The sequence below is a fragment of the Rhincodon typus genome, chromosome 13, assembly GCF_021869965.1.
Source record: "Rhincodon typus isolate 14 chromosome 13, sRhiTyp1.1, whole genome shotgun sequence".
In the NCBI taxonomy this organism is placed as follows: Eukaryota; Metazoa; Chordata; class Chondrichthyes; order Orectolobiformes; family Rhincodontidae; genus Rhincodon; species Rhincodon typus.
Window position 1 is genome coordinate 55,137,818 of NC_063344.1, and position 12,691 is coordinate 55,150,508.

General features: G+C 38.2%; 1 protein-coding gene across 1 annotated transcript in view; it reads left to right on the plus strand.

The window, feature by feature from the left end:
- Positions 1 to 9,225: 9,225 nt before the first annotated feature.
- The window catches only part of LOC125484727 (GRB10-interacting GYF protein 2-like), a 54,955-nt gene continuing 51,489 nt past the window's right edge, over positions 9,226 to 12,691 (plus strand). The window contains exon 1 of the mRNA XM_048604614.1: positions 9,226 to 9,343. The gene's annotated coding sequence lies outside the window, so the exon portion shown is untranslated. The remainder of the gene's footprint in view (positions 9,344 to 12,691) is intronic.

Here is a 12,691-nt window from a genome sequence, read left to right on the forward strand (position 1 = left end):
TCTGAGCATACTTGAGTTAAGGAAGGATTCAAATTTCTGATTTCTATCCTGTGACTCCTGCTAAACTGTGAGCTTTAGCGGACATCAGATGAACACAGGATCAGACTTGCTTGTGTTTGCACCCTGCTGAGGCTCATGAATGAATAAAGGCTCCATAGATAAGATACTGCAGAACAATACTCAAATAACGGTAAACTTATGACACAATCTTACATATCTAACTCTGCCTTTTACATAGAAAATAACATAAGGTGCTCCAAAGGTAAGATTATCAAAAACTGGCATTTAGTGTGTGCATGAAACTTAGGAGAAGTAATCAAACATTTGGTCACAACAGTGAGTTTTGGGATACTTTTAAAGGTGAGAATGGAGATGGAGAATAGAGGAAGTTCCAAAAATTTGAAGGTAAGGTAAAGTCTGGTAAGACCATAGAACTGCTCTCTCATGATAGAGAGAGAACAGAGTTGAGTGAAGGGAGTGCTTTGCCACCAGTAGTGGAGTACATGAAGGGATGGGTCCACAGGGGGCAATGTTCAGAGAACTGATGGGTATAGGAGGGCATATGTCTTGAACAAGTTGTGGGATGAGGCCATGCAAGATGTTGTATGTGAAGATTTTAATTTTGATGAATTATGGAATGGGGAGCAAATTTATGTCCTCCATTGGCAGTCATGCCTTCAGGTTCTAAATTTTAGAAACCTCTGGCTAAACTCTTGACTTCCTTACCTCTCTTTCCTCCTTTAAGATGTTTCTTAAAAGCTATCTCTTCGACAAAGCTTTTGGCCACTGTCCTAATATCACCTCACACCTACAAGAGGCAGGATCTTGTTTATAATGCACTTTTGAAGTACCTGTGTTGTGGTCTTCAGCAACAAGGAAGATAAATTTAAACTTCTCTTAATGACATTGCATACATTTACATCTGTCATAGGGAAAATGTTGGAAGCTGTGATTTAAGATGTTATAGAAGAATGGCTAGAACAGCTCATGGTAATCAGGGAGAGTCTACATGGTTTTGTGAAAGTCAAACATTGTTGAACTAATCTATTGACATTCTTTATGGAAGTAACATGTGCATTGGATAAAGGGGAACCAGTGAACGACTCTTAGATTTCCAGAAGGTATTTATTAAAGTTTTACATCAAAGGTTATTGTGCAAAATAAAAGTTCATGGTGTAGTAGCTAGCATATTATCATGCATAGATGTTTGGCTACCTACAGGAAGCATAAAATAGGGAAGGGTCCAGACCCGAAATGTCAGCTTTCCTGCTCCTCTGATGCTTCCTGGCCTGCTGTGTTCATCCAGCTCTACACCTTGTTACCTCAGACTCCAGAATCAGCAGTTCCTACTATCTCCAAATAGGAACAAATGGTCTTTTTCAGATTGGCAAATGTAATGTGTGGTGTGTCATAGAGATCTAAACACAGAAAACGACTCTTTGACCCATTGTGTCCACACTAGTCAAAAACAGCCATCTAGCTATTCTAATCCTATTTACTAGCACTTGGTCCATAGGCTTTTATGCCTTATCATAGGGATCACAGGGTCATGTGTCATAAAGATCAGTGTTGGCACCTCAACTGTTTATGATTTGTATAAGTTACTTGGGTGAAGTGATTGAAGGGATGGTTGCTAAATTTGCTGATGACACAAAGATAGGTAGGAAAGTAGGTTGTGAAGAAAATGTAAGGAGGCTACACAAAGCTATAGATGGATGAAGTGATAGGCAAGATCTGGCAAGTAAAGAATAACAGGGAAAAATGAAATTGACCATCTTCGTAGGAAGAATAAAACAGATGCATTTTATCTAAATAGTAAGAAATGGCAGAGCCCTGAGATGCAGATGGATCTGGGAATCCTAATGCATGAAATGCAAAAGGCTTTTGTGTATGTACAGCAAGTAATTAGGAAATCTAATAGCATCTTATCATTTATTGTGAGGAAATTGTATACAAGAGTAGAGAGGTTATACCTTAGTCACACAAGGCAATGGCATCTAGAATACTCTCTGTAGACTTGGTCACCTTATTTAAGGAAGAATGTAAATGCGTTGAAAGCAGTTTTGAGCAGATGTCACAGACCAATACCTAGAATAGACAGGTTGTTTGATGAAAAAAGGTTGGACATGATAAGCTTTTACTTGCTGGAGTTTAGAAGAGTAAGAGATGACTTAATTGAAACTTGATATAAGGTCCTGACAGTCTTGACAGTGTAGGTGTGGATAGGGATGTTTATTCTATGGAAGAATTAAAACGGTGCAGGGAAGGTCACCTATTTAAAACAGAGTTGAGGTTTTCTTTTCCCTGATAGTGGGTCTTCAGTTTTTGGAACTCTATCCTGAAAAGGTTATGGTAGTACAGTCTTTGAATATTTTAAAACAAAGATGGATATATTCTTGTTAAGCGAGGGACTGAAATTTTATCAGGGTAGGTAAGAATGTGCATTTGAGGTCTCAATCAGATCAAAGAGATTTGATCTCACTGACTGGCGAAACTGATCGAGAGGCTGAATGGCTTCCTCCTATTACTGAATCTTATGTCCATATAAAGATTCATCCACTGATGCTAAATTCAACCCAAAATTTTGGAGGTTGAAGAATAAAAATTGAATGTACTTCAACACCTAGTTCCTTGTCTTTAGTTTTGTCATACATATTTTTAACTTATAAACGTCATTTTGGTATTTTTGGATATTGTGCCATAAATATTCCTTTACCATCTTCAATATGTCTCGTCTCATGTAACATGAAAGCATGAATCATTGAATGCTGATGATGTACAAGCACAAACAAGCCACTAGGAATGCAAACTGGAGGTTTTAATTCCAAATCGCTGATAAAATCAGAAGCCTCCAGCATCATTTAAATATAACAATTACTGACCGACTTCTTCAGAATGGGTATTCACCTGATCCCAAATCAATGATGGTTAAACTATAGATAATATGTTTGTAGTGGGTTGGAGTCATTTTTTTCCATTTTAAACAGTTACCCCCACATTGTTCCATCTGCCTGGGAAAGGAGGGGTAAGGCTGGGAGGGAGAAAGAGGCTGAAAATGTTCCCTATAGCCTTCATCAGATCTCACCTAATCAAATATGAGAAGAAAATTAGGAAGCAATGAAAGAGAAAAAGAGAAAATAAGAACATGGAAATATCGGAGAGAAGAACAGAACCTCTTAAGGGTAGACATTCTTGGAGGTGAAATGGCAGTTAAGTAAACTTAGTCAAATTTGAGTCTAAAATAGTGTAGGTGTTAGAGATCTGAAATAACAACTGAAAAAATTCTGGAAATTTTTAGTTGTGTTTGGGAAAGGGAGTGATACAATAAATAGAAACAAAAATAAAAATAATTGGTTGTCATCACTCATTAGTCCCTCTCCATGATGATTTAGACTGCAAGTTACACATCTATATTAACCTCTCACACCACTGCAATCCTCAATAGGTCTAGTGACATTTATGGCATGAGAAACTGAGTTAGAGTTTCAGGTCTAATATCTTTCACAGAATACCAAAAAACTGGGTCTTTCTTTGCCGGATTTTTAACAATAGATTTCAAAGACTCCAAACTATTTCAGGCACAAATGTCCTTGTTCTTTTAACTGTTGTAGCTACTCTAACCCACAGCAGCATTGGAGTTTCATTCCCTGGGAAGAAAGTCCCTGAAAGTGCGCAATAAGAACTCAACCAAAAGTTTTATTAGAACTCATTGAGGAATTGGAGCTTGGAAGGTCACACTGGGTGGGTGGAATTCCAGTTCCATTGAGGTTCTGACAGTACATCCATCAATGTTTCCAAACCAAAAAGTGCAAAAAATTATGTTGAATAAATAAAACCATAGGCTTCATAGCATGATTTATTCTATTTGGAGAAATGACAAAATTAAAAGGTAATAAAAAGTTATACAGAGAATTGATGAAAGAACCCAAGTCATCTGAGATAGAAATCTTGAAAACAGTTCAAAACATCATTGCTCTGATGAAGTAAAAAAATCAATAAAATAATACAACATTAGAGGCACTGAGCAAAATGAAATAGCAGTGACCAGTTAAGAAGCAGTAGAGAACGCTGGGGTATTAATAAGGAAAATATTTAGATGTTATAAGGCCATATAAATCTAAATTAATTAACTGTTAATTGCTGGTCTAAGATCTTTATTTGAAAATGGATGCTTCAATGGGATTAATACATGAAAAAGAAAATACTGCAAATGTTAGAAATCTGAAATTAACATAAAATTCTGGATATCTGAGCCAAATCCATCTGTAGTCAAAAAGAGTACAGGCAGATTAATATTTTAAATTGTGGTTCTTTGTTAGACTTCAGTTCCAACATAGCAACTGCAATAAACGTATTTTGTCCTTTCTTTTTACACATGCTGAGGAATCTGGTGGTAATAATTGAATCTCTTTTTTTTGTCTGTTAATAATCAGACTGAGCCCATTCCAAAAATCAATACAGTGTCAGATCTATTATGTTTCAATAATAAACATTGGTTTTCTATTCTTACTTATTCTCTGATTGTGAGAATGATTGAATTTTGCACTTGAACAAAAAATGTAAATTGAAAGAATTGCCTCATATATAAGAACTAATCAAAATGTTCCTGTCATACCATTTCATTTATATAAGATGACATGTTCAGGAATGCAATTATCTGGGTTGCATTTATCTTTATCTACATTTGGTACTGCTTATGAATTTGGACAAAGTAATATATAATATTCATTTTATGCAAAATATTTTAGATGAGATTTTTTGTCCAAATAATGTTGCAAATTATTCTTTCTTCAATAATTGTCATCCTGTTGACTGGTTAGACGTTAAAATGTGCTATATTCTAAAATTCTAACACATTGACTGTAGTACAAACTCAACTCACAAAAGTATTAAAAAATGCAAAACAAAAGTGCAGGCTGCCTCTGAGAATCTCAGTTGCAATGACTTGTAACATACCCAACGTTTAATATAATAAACATTCGAAAGTGCTTCATAGGAGCATTATGAGTCAGAATTGTACACTGAAACATGTAATGTTATATTCATGCTGATAGCCAAAAACTAGGTCAAAGACAGAAATTTTAAGCAATCTTATAGTAAAAGATCCTTTGCAAAAAGGTGACCATAATACAATGGTTGAGCTTTCTGATATTACAACTGCAGAAGATACACATTCTGTAGTTATAGTTGCAGTGCCAGTGGTGTCACAAGATGTGCAGATTCCACCAAATTCAGTTTTTTTGGAAAAGGCTAGAACTAACAGATGTTATAAAGGTGCTTCACATGAAATAACTTCTGTGGATTTGAGTTTGAATGATTGTGGAGATATCTGGACTGTGTTTTTTGAAAGGTCAATGGAAAGTCATATTAGAATATGTGTTTTTTGAACAAGCCATTTCTTGGAAACTACATGGTTCCAGATAATTGCTTGAACTCATTTCAAGGATACTATCAGTCTTTTTTTAATGACTGAATTTTGTGGCTGTTCTGTTTGAACAGAGATTGCAAGCTTGGAGATTGTTTTTTGAATGTTTCAGTTGGGGAAAGCCCACTATAGAACAAGCTGCTTGGCTTGAGCATCTTGTTTCTGAAACATTTTTGCCATGAAATCAGGGTGAAATTTGAAACCTGTGCTTCTGGAAGACTGATTTAAAAATTTTCTCAATGTTGTATTTCCTGAGCAAGCTCTGTCTGTCAAGAGCCCAGAAATAATTGCGCAGGATTAGTTCCTCGGCCACATATGCAAAAATACCAGATTGATACATTAGAAAATTCTACATCTTATTTTTCTTTGTCTTCAAGAATGACACCATTGCCTGAAAAGTTTTTCTTAAGTGAAACTTGGCAGAATGAAATCTGTCTTTTTTACCAGAAGACTCTGTGGTTTTTGAGTGTTTGTGTATATCTGTGTGTGTGCACACGCAGGGGCACATGCGTGCATATGTGTGAGTTTTGGCATTATGTAGAGGAGTAAACATTCATATTTTAAAATTACAAATTGTGTGTATTAACGAGTTCTGCCTCTTCATTGAATTGGTTTTATTTTGTAGTAAATCAATGATGTTGCATTTATTAAATAATTCTGGTTGATAGGTCTTTTAATTCTAAATATAATAGAGAAAGCATGCGATTGGCCACATTGTGACTTGGGTAGAATGTTCTTATTTAATAATGCAACCCATGGAGAAGTGGACTATAGTGCCATTGCATTCTTCCAGCCCCAGTTGTAACACAGAATGGATAAATATACGCCTAATGTATTTAGGTGTTAACACATCATCTGAGTCTCACTTGATTCTGCTCTTGTTTCATGCAAATCATCTTGTATTTGCTTTTGTTATTCACACAACTGAAGTTGTAATGGTGCGCTAATTCCTTTTTTGTCCCTTTCCTCCACAGACATAACACAGTTTAATGTTGTACCAGGGTGAAGATATGGCCAATTATATACATTTCAGACTCTCTGTTTGGTTTTGAATTAGCAAAATTGCAGCCAGGTTTCTTTCGTCAACAAAGAAGAACTAATTTATTACAACTAAAACAGTAAATATAATTGACACAGGTCCCATTGATTTTTCAGCAACTACACCCTAACTCCATCCCACAGGCATTAGTGAAACTGTGGGTCATCAAATCACAATAAAACCTCATAAGAAATTCCACTTTTTTCACAACATGACTCAAAATGTGACAAGAGCTGTTCTGTCATGGATAACGATAACAACTGCACATGTTGTGTGGCCCACCTTCCTTTCCTGGGGTTATTCTACCCTGGTTTTTGAAAACATCACTCTAGCATTCATCTATATACACAATTTAAGCTTTTTCACAAATATAGACTTTCACCAAACCAGTAATGTTTGTTTGTTTGAAATTTAATGTGGCTCAGTAGCCTGAAGCAAATACAGCGAGTGGGCCTTCAACCCCGACTACCAACTGTACTAATCTATTAATTTTGTTTATGGCTTTGTATGAGCTTCCTAAGTTCCTGGGACAATTTTAAACCCTTAACTCCAATACTTATTTGTACCATAGAACGTCACCCTGAGTTCTGACAGTATAGAGCTCTCCAATTTCTTGACTTATATCTGAATTTCTTCTGAAGAAGGGTCACTGGACTTGAAACGTTGACTCTGCATTTTCTCCACAGATGCCGCCAGGCCTGTTGAGTTTCTCCAGCAATATTTATTTTTGTTTCTTTGCTTATCCAGCCTCTCTTCATAACTAAACTGTACCTGGCAACATCCTGGTGAATCTCCTGTGCATCCCTTTCAGTGCAATCATATTGTTCCTCCAGTGTGGTGACCAAAACTGCACACTGTACTCCAACCAAGGCCTACCAAAGTTTTGTGCATCTCCCTGCTCCTATAATCTGTGCCATGACTGATAAAGGCAAGTGTCTTGTATGTCTTCCTAACCACCCTATTAATTTGTCCAACCACTTTTAGGGATCTGTGGACAAGCATCCCAAGATTGGTCTGTTCCTCTGAGCTTTCTAATGTCCTCTCATTCATTGAATACTCCCTTGTCTTGTTATTTCTTCCAAAGTCCATCACTTCACACTTACTAGGGTTAAATTGCATTTGCCACTGATCTGCCTACCTGACAAAGGCATCTATATTGTCCTGTAATCCAATACCTTCTTCCTCACTGTTAACCACAGAGGTAAACTTCATGTGTACTGCAAATTTACTTATCATTGATATTATGAACCCTTTCTTCTTGCAACAATAAAAGAGAAAGATAGAGAGATAAGGTTCTGTATGCCTCTATGACCAATGTCATTGATTCATTCACTTAGGAAGCTGAATGAATCAGTGCTGGCAGGTCCTCAGCAGCATGATGGTTTTGAACCTTGCTAATAGGGCAGTAGGGCACTGGGCACACACTCCTCCCATGAAGAGGAACAGCATGCACTCTCAGGCTTTACAGTTGATATGTCTGCTGGAGATTGAATACCTAGAGGCCTGACTCCAGGACCATCTACTGCAGCTGGTCGCAGCAGCCTCAATCCATGCCAGGTTTGTTAGCCTCACCCTTAGGAAAGAGGAATAACTTCACATTGCTGTCTGACCCACATGTGATTCCAGACCCACTGCAATATGTTTGACCCTGAATTGTGCTCTGGGCAATTAGCGATGAGTAATAAATGCTGGATTAGCCAGTGACACCCATTAAAGTATAATGGAAAAAAAAATCTGATCAGTCAGAACATCTGGGTGTGAACAATAACTGTACAGTCCTATAATTAACTGAGCCTGCAACCTTTCAGAAAATAAACTGCCGATAACATCTGATGACATGAAAAACGGTGAACAATGAGGTTCAAAATGAGTTCATATCCTTCGTGCTGCAATAAACTAACCCTGAGGGAATCATCAGGGGGTTGTGAGTCATTCAGATTTCCTTGCTCTGGAGAGCTGTGGGGGTGGCAGGGTCCTTGAGTATATTTAAGGTTCTTGATTAGGAGGGAATCAACTGTTATGGGAAAGTGCAGGAAAGTTGATGTGAGGAATGTTGGCTCATTCATGATCTTCGTCAATGGTAGAGCATGCTAAAGGGCCCGCTCCTGCTTCTACTCAGAGAGGAGTCAGGCAGACCTCTGGAATCACATGTAGGCCAGACCAGGTAAGGATGGCAGTTTTCTTCCTGGAACAGCATTAGTGAACCAGATGGGTTTTCCCCCCCATCCCATGGGGGTCGTCATTAGACTCTTAATTCCAGATATTTATTGAATTCAAATTCCACCATCTGCCGTAATGGGATTCGAACCCAAATTCCCAGAACATCAGCTGGGTCTCTGGGTTAACAGTCCAGCGATAATACCACGAGGCCATTGCCTCCCTTCTTAAACGTTAAATGTTAACTTGAAATGTTAACACTCCTTTCTCTCCATGGATGCCGCTAGGCTTGCCGAGTGTGCCCGGCCATTTCTGCTTTTTTTTCACATATTCCGGCATCGGCTTTAAATTCTTGGTTTTACTTTGGACGGAAGTCAATTTTGCTTGATCTGTAAATCATTTAAGCACAGGAGGTGGCGTGTGCATTGGAGGCAAAGAAGAACCGTGTGACACAATGAAATAAGGATCAATGTTTTCAAACAAAGTGATCGAGTCCCCGGATGAATGAGCTGAGTGAGTGAATGAATGAAATGCAACGGAGCTGCCGCCGCCACGGCGCATGCGCGCGGGGTGATTGTCCGGTCGAAGGCGATGTGCATCCGGGAACGTGGTGCTAGTGCCCAGGTCACGTGACGCCTATTATTCCGCCATCTTGTCACCGAGGAGAGTAGGAACGCTGCGAGTGAGACGGCGAGAAACCTTCTTGTTCGCGATCCGTGCAGGTAAGGGATCGGCACCGACGACCTGACAGCCCGTCTCCGAAGTGGGAGGAAGAGGGTCGTGGACGTCGCTTCCATGTCGGTCCCGGGTTAGGGAGCCGACCTCACGCTGTCTGACCACCCCTGCTCTTCTCTTGCTCTCTTCTGTCTCTCGCCCCCGGCCGACCCCTGTCCTGACAAGCCGGTCACAGGCCGTGCCGGATGGGAGCCGGCAGCAAGCACATGGCGCAGCCCAGGTTGCTGAGCCGGCCGAGGTCGCCCTCATCCCAAAGACAAGCTACATCGAGCAGCTCCCTTGACTGGGGAAGCCGTCGCCTTCTCTCCTTCCCCCCCCATTCAGAAACAGTCAATCATCGGCCTCCTGAAGCAGGCTTCAGGGACGGAAGATGTTTGGGGCTGGCAGGCTGAGCTAGTGATGCAGCACTGTCCCTCCTGATCGTTTCGTTTGGGTTAAGGCTGGCTGGGTTAAGCTTCAGCTGCTGTCTGGATTACAACAACGATCAGAGTTAATCCTATTTACTATTAGGGAAGTCTTCCTTAAGATATTCACACCTGCAGCAATAAGTTTCAGAGATAGTAGGAACTGCAGATGCTGGAGAATCTACGGTGTAGAGCTGGATGAACGCAGCAGGCCAAGCAGCATCAGAGGAGCAGGAAAGCTGACGTTTCGGGCCTAGACCCTCCTTCAGAAAATAAATCAGTAATAAGTGTGCGGGTATTAAGAATGATCTTTCTGTCTTTTAAATTGAATGTTTTTGAGTGTTTGGAACGATGGCGACCTGCTGTCGTGTGGGAACACTGATTCACTTATCTGTGTTTTTAAAAATTCAGACTTTTCGTTTGTTTCTAAGGTCCATATGGAACGTGGGGAAATGGCATTCATGTTTTTGAAGTCTGATTTCCTGATGTCAAATGTATTCTCTTTCACTTATTGAGTGCTGAATTCGGCGGAATTTTCCAGATCTCGTTTGTAGTCTTGTAGTATTATGATGGCTGTTACATTTTTGTGTTAAACATTTTAGATTTGCAGTGACGTCACAATTGTTACCAGTCATCAGATTAGTGCCTGCATTGATGCAATAGCAATTCCAAAGTGCTTGTTTAAACAACTTAAACATTTTGGTTAAAATTGTTTGTTATGGATTCTTGGCTTATTGTATGATGTTGTATTTTGGTATGTTCTTCCTTCTGACTATTATTGTATGAAGTTAGTCACGTAGGTATTTTCTGAATGCATTTTGTTGGATATTTTGAAGTATCTGATATTTACAGCACAGTTTCTGTATATGGAAGCGGAATAAATTCACACTTTAAACAGTTTCATTCACTTCCAGTTGCATAGTGGTTTGATTTATTTGTGGCATTACAAGTGCATACTTTAAGTTTTTGAAGTCATGCTTGTCTCAATGTGTAAAACATTGTAATTTTAATTAACTTGCCATATTACAGTAAATGTTTATTCGTAAAATAAATTTACAAGCAGTTTTTTTAAAGTTACTTTACATAGCCAAAATAATTGGAGTGTTATTTTAAAACATTTTTTTCAAGTTTGTTTCTCTACTCTTGGCCCTTTTTTTTATATTTATCAAATCTGTTTCTCACTCTGCCCACTGCAATGTATTAATTAAAAATGATGCAAGATTTTGCATAAACACTGAAGGGAGAGCTTTTTAACTGAGATTATTTTACTAATGTGTTGCAGTTTCATGTTACTGTTCTTTGTTTTCCTGAAGGTAGGCTAGGAAGTCCTTTTATAAACAGTACCTCACCCTTTTGCAGAAGTGTTAGTCGAAATTTGGAATGGGGCTGTGAGTAGCAGAGTTAATTCATGATGTTACAGGAATAGAACTGCCCAGTTTCAGAGACTAGGTGCTAAATGCATTCTGAGACTGCTGTTTATAGCTTGAAAACATGTCATGTGCAAATTTGGAATGTCTGATTAAGTCCTTTTAAAATGTATTTTTTAAAGAAAAAATTTAAATTTGCACAGTGCTGTATCATCTCCTTAGAACATTGTGAAGTATGTTGTACCCAGTGAAATGCTTTTTGAGCACAGTCATTGCATTGGTGAAATAATTTTGAATGCCCCTTCAATCCTTTTGCTTTTAAGTACAGTCACAGTTTCTCCAACGTCATCCAACTAAAGTCCTTCATACTTGGAACATTTCTACTCTGAGAGTGTTTAATGAAGTCTGTTAGGTCTTAGGATTTTTTTGTTAGTGGGAAAGTCTTTGGTTAGATTTAAATTATACAGATCGTTGTTAAACTTAATTTATGCAGCAAAATCAAATCTTGCAAATCTGTCATAACATTTTATTAATAAATTTTGTGATTTTATAGAAATAACATTTGGAAAATTTGTGCCTACTTTTAAGATGCAGTTTTAACTAAAATGCTTCATATCTATCTGGGGGCTTTGCGTATGGCAGAGTATGAATCCAGTATGGAGGGGTAGCACATTAAACTTTTTACTGCTGCAGATTTAGAGTCACTGTTTTCTCATTGAGATAGTTAGAAAAGTACCATACTTTTGCTGGCCACAATTCTAGAAGAAAGCAATCACAATAAAAAGCTTCCTTTTTTTGTTTCCCTTCGCTATTTCTATGTCTGCATGATACCGCAAATAATATGTGCATGATGCATAATAATTTCTCTTAATTGTAACTAGTACCTTCATACTTTTCTTCCAGTAGTCTTCATTTACTCTTTTGAGGTCTATGTCTATCATTGTGGAATTTCTGACATCTGCTTTTTGCTTATTTTGACAGCAGCAAGTGTTTTAAATGGCACTTGACTAATAAAACATCTCAATTTATAGATGTGTTTACAAATCGCAATTTAATGTGGAGGTTTATAAAGTAATATTAGGGGCAGATGACCAAAGCTTGGCCAAATAGGTAGGGGTAAGTAGTAAGCAGCGCACTGTGGTACTTTTTCCACTGCAATGGTTTTGCATTTTGCTCATCAGTTCTTGTAGGAGTCTTTTAATACTTTTAAGTATTAAATTGTCTAACATCTTACTTTTACTTGGTGTACATCACTCTAATTTTCAATCAGTTATCTCTTTTAAGTTGTCAAGCCTTTAACATGTGACCAGTTCAGCCTTGTTGCATTTTCTTGATGTCTAGTATCTTTCCTCTTCCTTTGAGAATTTCCTCATTGCTGTCTCCAACTGAGCGACTGCATTCTTATCCAGAAACACATCTCTCAGCATTTCACTTTGTCTACTTTTGTCAGCTTTATATTTCAGCTCTGTGTAACAATTCCCTCCAAATCACAGTTTCTATCATTTTTTGTGTCAATTACACTGCTGATTCCTATACTTAACATTCTCCCAAGTATAAGTAACTG